We start from the raw sequence: 18,719 nt of genomic DNA on the forward strand, positions 1-18,719 counted from the left end.
GAAGAAAACAAGAACACTGATTCAAAAAAATGCATGCACCCCTATGTACACCGCAGCAATGTTTACAAAAGCCAAGATAAGGATGTAACCTAAATGCCTGTCAACAGATTCACAGATAAAGAAGATGTGGTAGATACACACAGTGGAATGTTACATCATTTTTTTTTTTTAACTCAGTCACAAAAAATGAAATCTTGCCATTTATAGCAACACAGATGGACCTAGTGGATATTATGCTAAGCTAAATCAGTCAGATTGAGAAAGACAAATACTGTATGGTTTCACTTCTATGTAGAATCTTAGAAGCAAATAAACACAGCAGAACAGAAATAGAGTTATAGATAGAGGGAACAAACAGGTGGTTACCAGAGGGGACTGTGGGGGGGGGGGGAGAGAAACAGATGAGGGAAATTAGGAGGTGTAAACTTTCAGTTACATAATAAATGAGTCATGGGTATGAAATGTACAGTGTGGGGAATACAGTCAGTAACTGTAACAGCTTTGTTTGGTGACATACTGTAACTAGAATTATCATAGTGATCCTTTTGAAATGTACAGAAATATTGCATTACTATGTTGTGTACCAGGAATTCACTTAGTATTGTAGGTCAATTATACTGTAAAAACAGACAAACAAACTCATAGAAAAAGAGATCAGATTGGGACTTCCACATGTGGGAGTGGAGGGTGGTCAAAAGGCACCACAGACTTTCAGCGGTAAGACAAACAAGTACTAGGGGTGTAACATACAACGCGATGACCACAGTTAACACGGCTGTATCCTACACATGAAGGCTGCTGAGAGTAAAACTTAAAAGAGTTCTCACCGCAAGGGAAAAACTTGCTTTTCTATTTCTTTAATTTATAGTAAATCTCATATCTATATGAGATAATGGATGTTCCCTAAAATCATTGTGCTAATCATTTCTAGATATATGGGATAAGAGAAACTTTCACATACTGAGTTATGCAGAATCATACTGTCTTATGCAGGAGTTAACGCTTCTCCATAGTCATTTAGGAGGCTCTGTTCCAGGCTAGAGTCCTCAATTTGGCTCAAATGAAACTCTTTTCTATTCCTATTACAAACTGCTATCGATCATTTTCATTGCCATATGTAAGTCAACCTTAAATGTATTGAGTGCTGAATGTCAATTATGTTTCAATGAAGCTGAAGGAAAAAAAAAGACTGGAAGCAATGTTTTTTGGTACACTTCCACCAGTTCATTACATAACTGGACATGTCTTCTGTGCACTTTAGAACCAAAATGTGCCAGTCTGATGATGCTCACATAAAATTCCTAACTATGCTCAAACCTAGACATCGTATTAAAAAACAAACCTAGACATCATATTAAAAAGCAGGGACATGACTTTGTCAACAAAAGTCCATATAGTGAAAGCTATGCAGTCAAGTATGGATATTAGAGTGGGACTATAAAGAAAGAAGAAAGCTGAGTGCCAAAGAATTGATGCTTTTGAACTGTGGTGATGGAGAAGACCCCTGAGAGTCCCTTGGACTGCAAGAAGATCCAGCCAGTCCATCCTAAAGGAAATCAACCCTGAATATTCATTGGAAGGACTGATGCTGAAGCTGAAGCTCCAATACTCTGACCACCTGATGCAAAGTGCTGACTCATTAGAAAAGACCCCGATGCTGGGAAAGATTGAGGGCAGGAGGAGAAGGGGATGATAGAGGATGAGATGGTTGGATGGCATCACCGACTCGATGGACATGAGTTTGAGCAAGCTCTGGGAGTTGGTGATGGACAGGGAGGCCTGGGGTGCTGCGGTCTATAGGGTCGCAAAGAGTCAGACATGACTTAGTGACTGAACAACAACAACTAGGCTCTAATTAAAACTCAGCAAAATCTAAAGTGTGAGTTAGCAATTCTGAAACAACAATGTATACGAAGCTTGGACAAATAAACATATTGTGGGTATTAAGAAGCAAGTTTCTTTTGTCAGAGAAAGGAACTCCAAATAATTCCTTATTTGTAGGGGAAGCTATGATCAACCTTGTAAGGTTGAACTGAAACTGGAGAAGCCAACAGTTTTAGATTGGACATTGATATAAAAATAGGATATGTATGTGTATACCCTGCATGTCCCCTAGCTCTGCTCATGAGAGGGCCTAGAAGCAGTGATATCATGGCACCAGCGAATACCACCTAGCGCACAGGTCCTGGTTTCTAAGCCCTAAAACACTGAACAAAGGAATCAGGGCTCCTTGGAGAAGCGGCGGACTTCAGGACTGGCAGGGGAGGCGGAGGACGTATGGGATGAGCCAGGAAGAACCTGAGTGCCAGAAACTAAGAAAATGTTCAAAAAATGATGGAAGCACATCACAGGACAGAGGAGCTGACTTTAGTGAGCTCTCTGTGGCCAAACCGGGAAAAATTTAAGCAAGGATAGTAACGACTTTTAATCCATGGAGTAAAAATAGATACCTAGCTACAGCTAAACAGGTAAGGGAGAAAAGAAAACTCCTCCTTGCCACAGAACTCCGATGAAACATTAGAAGGGTGGAAATGGGAAATCACCACTGAGAAACAAAACAGGTAAGAACCAGCCATTAGTGAAGACTGGGATAGTAAACATGATACTTAATAGTCACAAAGCAAGATTCTAATCACAAAGGGGAACATAGCAAGTCTACAGTGGAGGAAGCGGACGTCTCCTCTACACGCGGCCAGATAGACTCCCCGGTAAGGAGGCGTGTGGAACCGTGTGCTCCCTGGTCTGCTGTGCTGAGAAGGACACATCACCGCTCTCGAGGGGCCACGGTACAAATAAACCGACAGTACTCTTCAGAAGTGTCGAGATTACCAAAGAACAGAGGAACTAGGCGGATTAAAGGGAACTAAGGTGACTTGATGACTCAGTGCAAAGGGGGGTCCTGGACTAGAGTCTAGACTAGAAGGGCATTAGTAGGAAGATTAACAAAATGATAATAAAGGTCTGTAGATTAGGTAACAGAGTAATATCAATGTTAATTTTTTTCTGATTTTGATACTTGCATTGTGGTTATATAAGACATTAACATTTGATGAAGCTGAGATAAGGGCACAAGAGAATTCTCTGCGGAGAAACTTTATACTATTTTTGCAACTTTTAAAAACCCTACTTCAAAATTTAAAAATTAAATAAAAAATTTAAAAGACACACAGAGCCCCCAATTTAAATGTTTTCTTCCATTTTAACAGGGGAGAAAAGATGATACAGTTGAGGCTGGTTTCGTTCAATTTAGCTCATTCTATTGCCTGGAAAATGCCAGGACAGAGGAGTCTGATGGGCTACAATCCATGGTGTCACAAAGAATCAGACATGACTGAGCAAGCACACACACATACATATTTCAGATTTAACCATAAAACATTGCTAGCGACAAGGTGTCTTTGCTTTCGACCCATACTTGCTTTCTCTTGGCTCTGTCCCTGACTGTTTACCTGACTGGAGGATTATTTCAAGTCTTCCCAAGCTCTTCTTCAATATTATCTTGGAAACAGGTATACTTCTATTATGTTATCACTATGTATCTTTAAACTACATTAAGAAAATACCACAATTGTGCTTTCTGAAATTATTTATCTTCAACTTGAGTTAAAATAATCAAAGAAGTCAGCGTGATTAATTTTGTGTCTGTTTTAGTTGTTCTTTAATTATTCGGGATAATGAGCTATACTGCAGTACTTACAGAAAAGGGGTTAGGACAAAAAGAAGGGAAACATTCAAAATCTTTCAACATTCGGATAACACTGTGAGTGTCAGTCATTTACTATTTCACATGTGGATAAGCTGAGGTCCACAAGCTTAACAGTTTTGCAAGGGCTGTACAATTAACGTACTGGAAACTACATGTGAACCTAGTTCTGCTGGGCCCCAATTTTTCTACAGTACTGCAATGAATAAAGAACTGTGCTGAATTTCTGAAGAGCCATTACTCTTAAAAAGGCTTTTTTGGTCTATTTAGTAATCAGGTTTTCAGAGTTCAAAACTGTCAACATTTATTTACACTGAGTTGTTAGCTAAAATACAGAGCATAAACTGGTTTTCGACGAGTGAGCAAAAATAATCTGCATCTACAGTATAACTGTAATCTTTTCTTCTTGGAAGGTAACTGCAAACGCCTGTCATGCTCTTCAAAAACAAATACAAAATCTTAACAGCTGATGATCATAAAAATAATTACAGGTTGTCATCATTAAGTACATAATCACACCTAATCCTCCTTAAAATAAACTAATATATGTACACATGTAAAATTCTGTTTTTCTGAGTAATGATCCTAGATGGGTGCATGGTAAGAATTTTCAAGAAAAAACAACACAAAATCTCGAGTCCTGAAAACCGCTGTTGGCCTGCATTGGAAATTACTTTTCTCCCTTAGCCTGCGAATAAGTCAAGCAGGGAGGAACACACTCTGGGGGCCCTGGACGCGCGCGTTTCCCTGTGAGCACCCGGGAGCCGGGCTGGGGCGGAGCGCGCCCAAGTTCATGGCCCTTCGCGCAGCCGGACCCGCGTCTACTTCTAAGCAGCCCTGTGCGCGTCCCCCTGCTCCCCTCACCGCCTCCGCTTCTGGCTTCTGGACGTCCCGACCTCTCACTGCGGCCCGCACCCCCAGAAACACCCAGGGAAACCCCACTTAGCTTCTCTCAAAACCCTTCTGACTGGACAAACGAACAGGTCAATGTATCTTTATCACGAAACGACGAGTGCTTCTTCTGAAATACAGATCATGATCCCAAGAATAATACGCTCATAGCATCAGAGGCCTCGCATGGCATATGTGGATCTAAGTCTTGCCAACAACCCAAGGTTCCACTTCTCCAGTAGATGGTAAGGTTGAATATCGGTGGTCGGACCACACGCATACTAGGAAGCCAGATTATTTTATTGGTCCTGATGTTAATTGTGGAAATAATGGTGAACGTCTATAAAGCACTTCCTGGGTGCCAGACACTATTTTAAGTGATTGATATGTATAAACTCATTTAATCTTTATAATTTTAGGTAAAAACCCTACACCCATTTTATGGATAAGGAAACTGAGGTAGAATTATTCAGAGCTATGCTGTTGAGGTTCTAATGCACAGCAGTGTAGGTCTCATTTCACTTAAGAACCCGAGAGTCTACTTGTAATACACACATTTTTATACTTGTGCCTTATACTTGTACCTTCAATGTAAAAGACCACAAGCTAAACAGTTAAGCATACTTAAGTTTAGGTATGGGGCTTCCCCGGTGGCTCAGTGGTAAAGAATCTACCTGCCAATGCAGGAAGTGCAGGTTCGATCCCTGTGTTGGGAAGATTCCCTGGAGGAGGAAATGGCAACCCACTCCAGTATTCTTGCCTGGCATCTCCAATGGGTAGGGGAGCCTGGTGGGCTATAGTCCGTGGAGTCGCAAAAAAGTTGGAAACGACTTAGTAAGAAAACAACAACAGAAGTTTAGGTATAATCCTACATTTTATTAGCATCTAAATCAGCTGACTGTTGCAAACAAAAATGAAAGGCAGCATTATAAAACTATATCCCCCACAACTACACTTAACTTGCATAAGCTACATTCTACATCATGACCTTTGGGGACTTCCCCTGGTGGTCCACCAGATAAAAATCCACCTGCCAATGCAGGGGCCCCGGGTTCAGTCCCTGGTCCAGGAAGATCCCACATGCTACGGGACACCTCCACTACCGAAGTGAGTGCGCCTAGAGCCAGTGCTCCTCAACAAGAGGAGTCACTGTGAGGAGAAGCCTGCGCTCCGCAGTGGAGGGCAGCCCCAAGCGCCGCAGAGGAACCCCGTGACGCAGAGGAAGCAAGAGATCCAGCACGGCCAAAAGTGAGTAAATAAAATGTAAACGAACAAGCAAGATGTGGTGGTTAATCTAAAAAATAAATAAATAAATAAATCATGACTTTTCCCCCTTTCCTTCCTTCCCTTTCTTCTTTCCTAAAAATGTCTCAATAATTTTAGTAGTATAATCATTGATCAAACTATTTATTTGGAAACACATCTGGCCACGTTTCCTCCTTACAGAAAGTAAACAACATTCCACTGTATATCACTTAATCCTAATTCACAAAAAGAAGCAATGAGATGATGTAAAAGTACGGGGAAAAAAAAAAAAAAACCAAAGAGTAAAGACTAAAAAATTATGTGTATACAGTTCCATAAAACAGATCTAATGACTGACAGCTAGGGAAGTGAAAAGGGAAAAAACATTTGTTGACTTCCTGCCTAGATGTTTTTTTAAAAAATTTATTGTTCACAAGAGAGACTTTGAAATGCCAAATTTGGCTAGATCGGTAAGGGAGGAAAAGTGTTGATGTAACACTATTTACATTTCTCTAGACTGAAAGGGGAATCAAGGCATTACGGAGTATTTGTCTTAGCTGATTAGATTACATATAATATTCTGTTGCTTTATAAACATTTATTTTAATCTCTGTGAGATTTTGTGAACTAGCCCATGGTCATAAACTGAATTTTAACATTATGTAAATCATGCCTCTGGATGCAGAACGCAGAGAATTCTGTAGTGTACCAATGTATTTATTTATATTAAACTTTATTATTTATTCATACATGTTTATTTTTAGATTTTTGACTTGCCCCTGATGCAAAAAATACATGTTTATATTTTTCCATTGCAAATACTATGGAAAGTAAATTAATATTTAGCATCAGCCTGAGTTGATGAGGTGAATTTGATAGAAAAGGAAGGGGAAACTTCCTTTAATAAACTTTAAGGCCAAGAATACATTTTATGTTATTTCCCCTACTTCATAATTATGGAAAACTAAAGCAACTCTAGCCTTACAGTTAAAAGAACTAGTGCTTCTGGACAAATTATAAAGAGAAGCATTTCCTTTGGAGAACTTTTTTCCCATCATCACTTTCTACTGTATATGTGTGGATGAATACCTACGTAATGAATATTTCCTTATTTTCAAAAATATTTTAAGGTAACGAAGGTACTAAAATTCCTTCAATGAAACATATTGCATGACATGGGAGTAACTTATGACCAGTATCAAATGAAAATAAAAGCAAGATGCATGACTAAAGAGGCAATATACTCCGTTTTTCCAAAGTCTTCTGAAGTGAACAGGTACGTTACTTTGTAGGTTACTTCTGCCAAGTACAGCCTGCACACAGGAAAGTGGCCGACTGTAAGCATACCATGTGAAGAACTCTCCTAGAGGGAACACACCTGCGTAACCTGCCCCCAGGTCACAAATGGCCCCAGATCACCAATAGAACATTGCCAACATCTTGGGCTCCTGCCTCCTCCAAATGGGCACCATCTGGACTTACAACACCACCACTGCGGAATCTGGCCCACCTGGGACCGTATGTGGCTGGAATCACACAGCATGTGTGCTCCTGGGTCCAAATTTTGTCGCTCAATAGTGTTTGTGAGGTTCCATGTTTGCGTAGCTGTAGTTTATTCATTCTTAATCCACTGCTGTATTAAGCCATTGTGCAAGTCTATCATAAGTTATCCATTCTATCTCTGTGGCGTTTGAGCAGGTTTCAGCTGGGCTTATGACATCGTTTATACTTTTACACTTAACAGTGGCTCTAAAAACCAGAAATACCAACCAAAACTGGCTTTCAAAACCGGCAACTAATTTACTATGCTAAATACTCCACAAGTTTTCTTTCTTATCCTTTGTTTCCAGTTCTGATTTATCAGGAATCTGCAGATTTGGGGGTGTCTAACCATGTCGTAGGTTACGCTCAATCTGTTTTTCTTTAAACAGAAGTGCTCTGATTTATCTGGTTCAGAGATTTTTATTCCCTCTTAATGGTCCTTGACATTTCACAATAGAGGCACCAGCTCACTCTCCCTTTTCAACTTCAGAGACATTTTAAAAGCTTGTCACAAAACATTCCAGAAAAATTTTCCTGAGGTCACGAATTGGGCAATTCCTGCTCTCTGTAATGAAGAAACCGGACCTTCTGGACTCAGGGATGGAGCCAGTCTCCCGCATTGGAGGCAGACTGTTCACCTTCTGAGCCACCAGGGATGGCCCATGAAAAGCCTCAGAGCCACAAAACTCTCCGTGCTTAGTCTTTAAGGTAAACCTGGGCAGACTCCGAGAAGCAAGCTAGTGTCTCAGAACATTTTTTTGTCTTAACATGAGTGAGTATAACTACCTCCATTCCTACCATCACCTCCCACTGTGTCTCCGAGTGGCTTTACTGCAGGATCCCACTTCAAGAAATAAGTGAATGGATGAAAAATGTAGAGTGTAAGTATGGATGTTAATGAGATAGCATGGGGTGAGTCAAGTGATAAAGTGCAAAGAAATGCAGAGTAAGGTCGGCCTATGCATCCTTTGTTGGAGACAATCTTCACAGAGGATCTTAAGCAAATTATTTAAATGTTATTTACATAAAAAATTAAAATATTTAGGCATGTTAAAAAATATTTCTCAAAGACATCTCTTTAAAGATAAAAACTCATTCTCTTTGATCTTTATTCCCAAATCGTGTAGTCTTATCACACTGTTCTACAACTGTTTGTTAACACACCTGGGTCTTCCTCCAGACTGCACTCCTATGAATGTGGATAGTACAATATTAAATTTCATATAGTAGAGAATCTAACACCTCAGTGATTAATAAGTGTTTAATGAATGAGACAATGAATTAATTAAATGAGGAAATAATTTTTTGAAACAGAAAAGTTTGTGGGGAGAGAAAAAAACATTGCATATGTGAGGTTTTCTTCCTCTGATTTCAACTGCAGACCGTCCCCCACTCTGCAGTCCTGGAGGGTGCATACAGCATTCTCACGAGATCCTGGAAGCAGAGAAGTTTTAACAGGTGTTTGGCCACACCGCCGCACTTGTCTGCACAGGTCTAGTTCTGTCTCTGACAAGAGCTACCAACTGCCATTAATTTGCATTTGCAGATCCCCTCCCAAACTGTGCACTATATTTCAACTGACCTTTGCAAGCTGAGTAGAACTGTGGCTGCAGCAGACAGAAAACTGAACGACTCTCTTAGCTACACTCTGGAAAGGGTCAGGTCAGTGAATTCTTGATTAACTGTGAGCTGTTCATTTTCTGGATACCCTGCCCTGTATTAAACTCCTACTGGTTATTAAAACATAAGACAGGTTTTTTTGTTTTTTGTTTTTTTTTTAATTTTTTTTTTCTTTTTATTTTTTTGTCATACATTGATATGAATCAGCCATAGATTTACACGTATTCCCCATCCTGATCCCCCCTCCCACCTCCCTCTCCACCCGATTCCTCTGGGTCTTCCCAGTGCACCAGGCCCGAGCACTTGTCTCATGCATCCCACCTGGGCTGGTGATCTGTTTATGAAGACAATATGTTGAGTTTAGCAGCTCTCAGCACAGTAGCTCCAAAACAGTTTTTTTGTCTTCACCATTTTGTTATGTGTCATTTACTTTATGTGGCTTAAGAGATAATAAGGTAAAATGTACTTCAGAATTTTGATCACAATAACCATGACAAAAGCATTAATTTTTATTTTTAATGTTTAAAACATGTATTTAATATTTTCGGAGGATAGTTGCTTAACAGTGTGCTACTTCCAGGTGTACCAGAGTGGTTCAGTTACACACAAACAGGTCTCCTTTCTCAGCTTATCTTCCCATTCAAGTTATTCCAGAATATTGAGCGGGGTCCTCTGAGGTAGACAGTAAGCCCTGATGGTTATCTGTTTTATATATAGTAGTGTGTACATGTCAATCCCAAACTCCCAACCTATCCCTCCCCCAACCCTTCCTCCCTGATGACCATTACACATTTGTTCTCTAAGTCTGTAAGTCTATCTTTGTTTCGTAAATAAGTTCATTTGTGTCATTTTTTAAAAATTCCACATATAAGTGACATCATATGATATTTGTCTTTGTCTCCTGACTTATTTCACTCAGTTTGATAAACTCTAGGCCCATCCATCTTGCTGTAAATGGCATTATTTCATTCTTTTCTATGGCTGAGTAGTATTCCATATATAGGTACGACACATCTTCTTTATCCATTCACTGGTTGATGGGCATTTAGACTGCTTCTATATCCTGGCAATTGTAAATAATGCTGCTATTAACACTGGGGTACACGTATCTTTTACAAAGAGTGTCTTTGTGCTTTGGGGGCTATATATCCAGGAGTGGAACTGCTAGGTCATAGAGCAGTTCTATTTTTAGTTTTTTGAGAAATCTCCATACTGTTTTCCACAGCATATACACCAACTTACATTCCCATCAACAGTGTACAAGGGTTCCCTTTTCTCCACATTCTCATCAGTTATTTGCTATGTGTGGGCTTCTCTTTTCCATTGACAGCCATTCTGACAAGTGCAAGGTGGGAGCTCACCCGGCTTTGATTTGCATTTCCTTGATTTGCATTTCCTTGATGATTATCAGTGGCAAGCATCTTCTAATGTCCTGTTGGCTGCATTTCCCCTGGGAAAAATGTCTTTTCAGTTCTGCCCATTTTTCAATCAGGTGTTTTTTTTTTTAATGTTGAGTTGTATGACCTGTTCATATATTTTGGATAATAATCCCTTATTGGCTATATTAGTTGCAAATATTTTCTCCCATTCAATAGTTTTGTTTTTTATTTTTCATTTTGTTGATGGTTTCCTTTGCTGTGCAAAAGCTTTTCAGTTTAATTAGTTCTCATCTGCTTATTTCCACTTTTATTTCCTTTCCTTTAGAAGACAGATCCAAAAAATATGTAGGTGTGATTTATAGTTTCCCCTGGGAGTTTTGTAGTATCTAGTCTTACATTTAGGTCCCTAATGCATTTGGAGTTCACCTCTGTATATGGTGTTAGAGAATGTTCTAATTTCATTCTTCTACATGTACCTGTCCCATTTTCCCATCACCACTTAGTGGAAAACTGTATTTTCCCCACTGTATATTCCTGCCTCCTTTACCACAGATTAATTGACCATAAGTGCATGGGTTTATTTCTGTGCTCTCCATCCTGTCTCATTGATAAATGTGTATATTTGTGTGCTAGTACCATACCGTTTCATTACTGTCGCTTTGTAGGATAGTGTGAAGTCAGGGCAGTGATTCCTTTGACTCCATTCTTTCTCAAAATTGTTTTGGCTATTCAGGGTCTTTTGTGTTTTCACAGAAATTTAAAATTTTTTGTTCTAATTCTATAAAAAAATGCCATTGGTATTTTTATAGGGATTGCGCTGTATCTGTAGACTGCCTTGGGTAGTATGGTCATTTTAACAATATCAATTCTTCCAATCCAAGAACATGACGTATCTCTCCAGATGTTTGAGTCAGTTTTGATTTCTTTCACCAATGTCATAGTTTCCAGCGTATAAGTCTTTTGCCTCCTAGGTACCTAGGTTTATTCCTAGGTATCGTGTTCTTTTTTGAGGCAGTGGTAAATGGGATTGTTTTGTTAATTTCTCTTTCTGATACTTTACAGGCCAGTTATCACTGATGAGCATAAGTACAAATATCCTCAACAAAATACTCAGGAACCAAATGCAGCAACACACTAAAAAAACCGTATGTCAAGCTTTCTTGGTGGCCCAGCAGTAAAGATTCCACTTGGAATGCAGGAAATGTGGGTTTGATCCCTGGACTGGGAAGATTCCCCAGACAGGGAAAGGGCAACACACTCCAGTATTCTTGCCTGGGAAAACCCATGGACAGAGGAACCTGGCTACAGTCCACTGGGTCACAAAAGAGTCAGACTTAGAGACTAAACAAGAACAATAACATCATCAAAATCAAGTAGGATTTATCCCAGGGATGCAAAGATTTTTCAGTGGTCTGCAAATCAATCAATGTGACACACCATATTAACAAACTAGAGAATTAAAAACCCTATGATCATCTCAAAAGATGCCTAAAAAGTTTTTGATAAAGTTCAACACCCATTTATAATAACAACTCTCCAGAAAGCTAACACAGAGGGAACATATCTCAGCATAATAAAGGCCATATCTGACAAAACTATAACTAATATACTCAACAGTGAAAAGCTAAATGTATTTCCTCCAAGATCAGGAACAAGACAAGGATGCCCACTCTTATTCAACATGGTTGTAGTTTTCCTAGCCACAGCAATCAGAGAAGAAAAACAAATAAAAGAAATCCATATTGGAAAGGAAACAATAAAACTCACTGTTTGCTGAGGACATGATACTAGAGATACAAAATCCTAAAGATGTCACCAGAGAAGTACTAGTGACCATCAATGAAGTGAGCAAAGCTACAGGATGCAGAGTTAATACACAGAAATGTCACATTTGTAAGCCAATACTTAAAAAAATATAACTAGTTCGTTAAAGTTCAAAAATTAACTTGAATTCCATTTTAATAGCACTGACTACTCACAAAACTAACAGTCATACAAGAATACGGTTAGAAGAATAACACTAGCCACTGAAATTTTAAACTAAAGTTACATGGAGTTTCCTGGTGGGCCAGTGGTTAAGACTCAGTGTTTTCACTGCCATGGCCCCAGGTTCAATCCTTGGTCAGGGAATTAAGATCCTGGCATAGCGTGGAAAATAAAATGAAATAAGATAAAATTAAAATAAATAAAAATGAAAGCTACAGGCATCAAATACTAGAGTCTGCTAAACTGATAAATGGGCTTCCTTGGTGGCTCAGTAGTAAAGAATCTGCTTGCCAATGCAGGAGATACAGGTTTGATCGCTGGGTGGGGAAGATCTCCTGGAGAAGGAAATGGCAACCCACTAGTATTCTTGCCTGGAGAATTCCTTGGACAGAGGAGCCTGGCAGGCTACAGTCCATGGGGTTGCAAAGAGTCAGGCGTGACTTAGTGACTGAATATCAACAAAAACAAAATAAACTTTCTTTATTGTCAAGTTATAAAAATTACCTTTATAAAACTTTCTTTGCAATCCTTTTTTGAGCAACTGCTGCTGCACATTTGATTAACCAAGATCCTCCTGTTCTCATTTTGATTACTAAAATATTTCCTTTCATTCTTTTCAATTAGTTAACCTGAGCATAGCCCCAGGCACTGTTTGGGTAGGAGTGCGATAAACTGCGATGTTAGGATGCTGAGGAGGAAAAAAAACATCTCGCCCAGAGCAGCCAGCAGCAACTAGGGGTTTTCAGCTATTGCTGTCTGCGTTGATCAAGGTGCTGTGACAGAAGGCTGTTCCATGTGATTCATGTATCGTTCTGTGGGAATGCATGCTACTCCCCGCTAATTTTTATGCCTGGCTAACTCTGGGTTTCCCTTTCCATAAAAGGTAGTTTCTAACTATGTGTTTATTTTAAAGCTAATAATTAATAGTGAAATAAAACTGGCAGCCTGTTGAGTTTCAAGAAAAGTTGTCTTTCGTTAGGCAAAAAATTCTTTATTTGACGAAAATAAAACACTCAGCTATGTGAAAGTTTGTCCCACATTTGCCAAATGCCTTCAGCTGAGTTGCTAATATCCTAGAATAATAAAAGATTAATACCTTTTCCTTATAATTAATCTACTGAGTCCAGATTTTGCTTTCAGATACTATCATTACACGAAGGTTGAAAGTGACATTTTCTCAACTCTTCAAGGCATAACTTTCAGTGAAATGTATTTAGCTACTATTAACGATCTGCAAGCAGCCCACTGGCAGAGACAAGATACTATTTTCACTGCGAGTGAAGTTTTAGCTACAAAAGTGTATACACTCATAAAGGCATTCACTGTTTCACTAAAGCCTATACTGTATTTCATATTAATAAAATGTTCTCTTGCATAAATAATACCGCTAAACTGTGTATAGTGTTTTATGGTTTTATTTTTTAGCATCAATAAAATTTTATTCTCAACACTAGACAAGTACAAAATTAATCCCTGTTTACTGCAAGTTTATTTCACTTTTTGCTTATCACTGGGTCATGGATGTGCATGTGTGCTAAGTTGTTTCATGTCGTATCCAACTCTCTGTGACCCTATGGACGGTAGCCCACCAGGCTCCTCTGTCCATGGAATTCTCCAGGCAAGAATACTGGAGTGGGATGACATGTCTTCCTCCAGGGGATCTTCCCGACCCAGGGGTCCAACCCAGAGTCTCTTACATCTCCAACACTGGCAGGTGGGTTCTTTACTACTAGTGCCACCTAGCTTATGGACAGTTTTGGAGAAAACACAATTATTTACTTATTATATTCTAGAAAACTTGTTTCACTCCTGAAAACTTCTGGCTCAACCTGCTTTCTGAAGGAGAAAACGAAGTTACACATGAGCCCACAGTAGGTACCATAGGTACTAAGGGACTGCAATCAGCGGCCCCACTCCCGTGAAGTGATGCCATCCTCTGATGGCCAGTTAGTACTGAGGATAATACAGCTGCATCCTAAATGTTACCCAGTACCCTTTCTTTTTTCGGTCACACCACTCCCCTCTCTTTACTCCACCCCTGACTCCTGCCATCAGGACTACCTTTAATTCACCCATGAGGCTGAAACTTACTGCTCAGGATTGCCGCCTACAACAGGGAAGCTTAACTTTGAGTTTGAACATAGATATTTTTAAGTCCAAAGCTTGTAAGCCAGACTTTCATGTGGTAAAAAGGTTTTTAAAGAACTTCCAAATTTCTTATTTACATAAGAAAAACGCATTTGGAGGATTAACTATATTATAATCATACAGTAAAATTACAAATATCTTGCAGAGAAAATACCATTCTTTTCTAGAATGTCTAGTACTGTTGGTGGATATACAGGGATTCTGAGTGGATGAGCCTAGGGTTGCGGTGGTCCTGAGGAGGGACCAAGTTCCCTCCATCCTCCCTGGCTTCCACACTAAGAGGCAGGATTCTCAGGAAAGCTAGAGGCTAATCCCAGAACTTGCAGGCTGATGCCTTCGTCTCTAAGGGAAGAGCCTGCGAAAACTGCAAGCCTTTCAGAAAGCCCTGCTGGGGACAGTGTGTTGTGTTCACCGTGACACAGTGGTAACGGACAGAGGACTGAAGTCCCAGGAAGGTTTCCCCAGCTGGTGGACAGACGGCAGGTTTTACAGGGTTCCACACATTCCCAGGGAGCGCAGAGAAAGCAGCCGGGAGTTTCCAGGTTCCGGTAAGAAGTCTGAAGTGCTGAGGGGACCACAGGACTAAAGCTGACTTGGTGTCCAGAGCCAGGGGAAGGCAGCAGTGCAGACTGCCTGTGCGTGGCCAGAACCGCACCCCTCCGTCCCTCCTGCACGGCTGCCCACAGCCTGGGCGGAGGTGGTGAGGACCGGCCTGAAGCCCAGAGCCCAGCCCGTCAGCGCTCTCACCGGAAGCACAGCAGGAGGAGCCGTGATCCCGTCAGTGCTCTCACCGGAAGCACAGCAGGAGGAGCCGTGATCCCGTCAGTGCTCTCACCGGAAGCACAGCAGGAGGAGCCAGGACCCGGTCAGCGCTCTCACCGGAAGCACAGCAGAAAGAGCCGTGATCCCGTCAGCGCTCTCACCGGAAGCACAGCAGGAGGAGCCAGGACCCGGTCAGCGCTCTCACCGGAAGCACTGCAGGAGGAGCCAGGACCCCGTCAGCGCTCTCACCGGAAGCACAGCAGGAGGAGCCAGGACCCGGTCAGCGCTCTCACCGGAAGCACTGCAGGAGGAGCCAGGACCCCGTCAGCGCTCTCACCGGAAGCACAGCAGGAGGAGCCGTGATCCCGTCAGTGCTCTCACCGGACGCTCAGCAGGAGGAGCCACGCTTAGCAGGAGGAGCCGTTATTCCCGTCCTTAAACGCCCTCTTGATTAGGAGGGAGGAGGACCCCTGAGAGGAGCAGAAATTTTGATGGACTGATTAATCAGTCAAGACAAAGTATTTCAAGTGAGAAAACACTGAGATACCTTTTCCAAAGGCAAGGTTGAGTATTTTATACCATGATTTGGAAGAGCAGCTAAGAACTAGAAAAAGATCACTTTAGGGAAAAAAGCTGCTTTTCTTGCACACCCTAGATTGGTACTGGCCAATGTGTAACGCTTACACTAGAAAAGGTCAAACTATAATAGTACTGTCATGACCCCCACAGAAACTAAAATCCCTGACCTATAAGACCTGCACCGAATCATTAATATGACTCCTTTCTCTACAGCACCATCCTTGCGTGCGTGCGTGTGTGCTCAGTTGTTTCACTCGTGTCCGACTCTATGTGACCCCATGGACTGTGGCCCACCAGGCTCCTCTGCCCATGGGATTCTCCAGGCGAGAATACTGGAGTGGGTTACCATGCCCCCTTTCCGGGAATCGAACCCACGTCTGCCTTCATTTCCTGCATTGCAGGTGGATTCTTCACACACTGAACCACCTGGGAAGCCCCGCACTATTCTTAAAGGATTAAAAAATACCATGCTATCACTCACTGACCGTGTAAAGCAGTATATGTGCAATATGTACATACCCTCTACAACTGTATTTTTAAAATTTTAGCTCTCATGTGAATGATCTAAGATTTTCTGAATTTTATCATTAGATACTCTGCCATCTCTTAAAGTTTTTTCAGACAATCTCTGGACTGTCCTTGGAACCAGGGGAAAAGTGAGTCAGAACCTAGGAGGACGGTCAGGAAACAGGACAGAACATATCCAGTGTAGTCAGGTGATCAAAGGGTTTGAGCCAGACAGGCACCTACAGAACAACAATCACTGATAATGAAGAAATACTGGTTGTGAAGTGGACAAATAATTCTTGTCATTCAAAAACTGAATCCCAAGGATTGCATGGATTCAGCCTGCAGTTCACTGCTGTTAGGTAAGCAAAAGAAGTAAGGTTAGGACTAAGGCTTCATCCTCGCCAGACTGACAGTGCAGACAAATTCTTCACTTTCATACGTTCTCTGAACACTCTTTTTCAGAATTCCCTTTTGTTGATGACTGCATCTCTTCCTAAACCCCAAGTGTACTCCTTGACTTCACCTCCTCATCTCTGTTTGGAATACTCCCCCTGAAGATTTCCTCTGCTCAGCATCAGGACACCTTACTCTGAAAGGTGTGCCGGACACGATTCTCCCCTTTCAGTAAACCTCACACAAACTCCAAGCAGCTCTGGGAACTAGCCCTCAGAAGAAAAACAAACATTAAATCTCCGTCATCAATCAGGACAGGCTAAGTTATGCTGTGTAACGATTTCCAAACTTTAGTGTTTAAACAGCGATGGTTTACTCCTCACTCCTCACAGCGACGGTGCGCCGGAGTCATTCTCCTGGGCCCTGACTCCATGTCAGCAGCTCAGTCACCCAGGCTGCTCAGAGCCTCCTGCCAGCGGCAGAAATGGAGAGAGTGGACAGTCTCAAATTGGCCATTAAACACTTTCAACTGGCCCAGAACTGTCTTTTGGTCTTGCTCAACTGCAAGGAGTGGGGCAGTATAATGCTTCCACGGACCAGAAGGGACAGGGAACAAGAACAGAGAAATACTCAGTCAGCAGCACGCCTTGCTTGGGCAATGGAGAGTGGGTGTGTGGATACTGACGTCTGAGAAGCAAGAAGTGGTAATGGTGTTTGTCACCCTAAGTGCTTTTTTCCTTACCTGCTGTCTGATCACTTACTTTATTCCTTCTTCTCAAGGGCCAGCTTTCATCTACCGAGTCTTGAAAATGCCAGTGCCTGGAGAAGTGTGTTTATGTGCATACACACACACGACTGTAAGCATATGCACTGAAAATATTTAAGTATCTGATTCCTTTTCAATTTCCAACAGTGGCCATTATAACAGGCAGCTTTAGGATTCTTTTTTAATCTGTTTTAATTGTATATGTGGAGTTTCATTCCACACAGGATTTCAGGACCCTGGGAGCATAGCCTTTCCATTAAAGCCATTAATTCTACATGAGAGCTCTCAACCACTACAGATGATTTTCAGAAAATAAATATACTTAATGGAGAGATAACTAAAAAGAACTGGAGGAACCAAAGGATTATTATCCTTTGGGATAATAATCACTCCCTGGGAGTGATCTGACTCTGCTGCTGCTGCTGCTAAGATGCTTCAGTCGTGTCCAACTCTGTGCGACCCCATAGACGGCAGCCCACCAGGCTCCTCTGTCCACAGGATTCTCTAGGCAAGAATACCGGAGTGGGTTGCCATTTCCTTCTCCAGATCTGACTCTAGGCACTGCCTGATGCTCAGTGATTCCTAAACATGTGTCACCTGTTTTTAGATAGAAATTCCTCGTCTGAAACTGCTACATTTCAAAGACAAAGGAAATCTACTTTAAGAAGGAGAAAACTGATGGCAGAACCACTTGGAAGAATATCTATATACTCCACGGAGGCTTTTGTTGTTTTGTCAGAGTTCTCAATGAGCTACTAATTGCATTTTGTAGAAAGGTCTGTTAAAATGCCCATACAGTATACAACAGTGTAGTTATTCTCCTTGTTGAATCAAAATATCACAGCCAAATAAAGTTTTTAAAAAAAATTTGTCTACAATGGTTCATAAAATGCATTAAGCTCTGCCAATAAAATTAGTGTAGAAACATCTGTTTCTTGCAATAAAATATTCTATATAACAAACATCTTTAAATGAAATGTTGAAATGAGTTTTGAATAGTTCAAAGATATCAATAAGTACCTTTGTAAAAACTGAATAGTTGACACCTGCATTTTAGGATTTCTTTTAAGAATTTGAGTGTGTCAGAACCAAATTGATAGACTTGTTCTATAACTATAAATTACAAAGTAATTTATTAAATTATATGGTTAAAGACAATCACGTCTTGCTTATAACTATCGCTTTTGTTCTGCTC

At 41.0% G+C, this 18,719-nt stretch overlaps 1 protein-coding gene across 1 annotated transcript in view; it reads right to left on the reverse strand.

The window, feature by feature from the left end:
- The window catches only part of UBE2E2 (ubiquitin conjugating enzyme E2 E2), a 354,523-nt gene that overhangs the window by 206,907 nt on the left and 128,897 nt on the right, over positions 1-18,719 (reverse strand). The gene's annotated exons all lie outside the window — the stretch shown is intronic.

The sequence above is a fragment of the Cervus elaphus genome, chromosome 32 (assembly GCF_910594005.1).
Source record: "Cervus elaphus chromosome 32, mCerEla1.1, whole genome shotgun sequence".
NCBI lineage: Eukaryota > Metazoa > Chordata > Mammalia > Artiodactyla > Cervidae > Cervus > Cervus elaphus.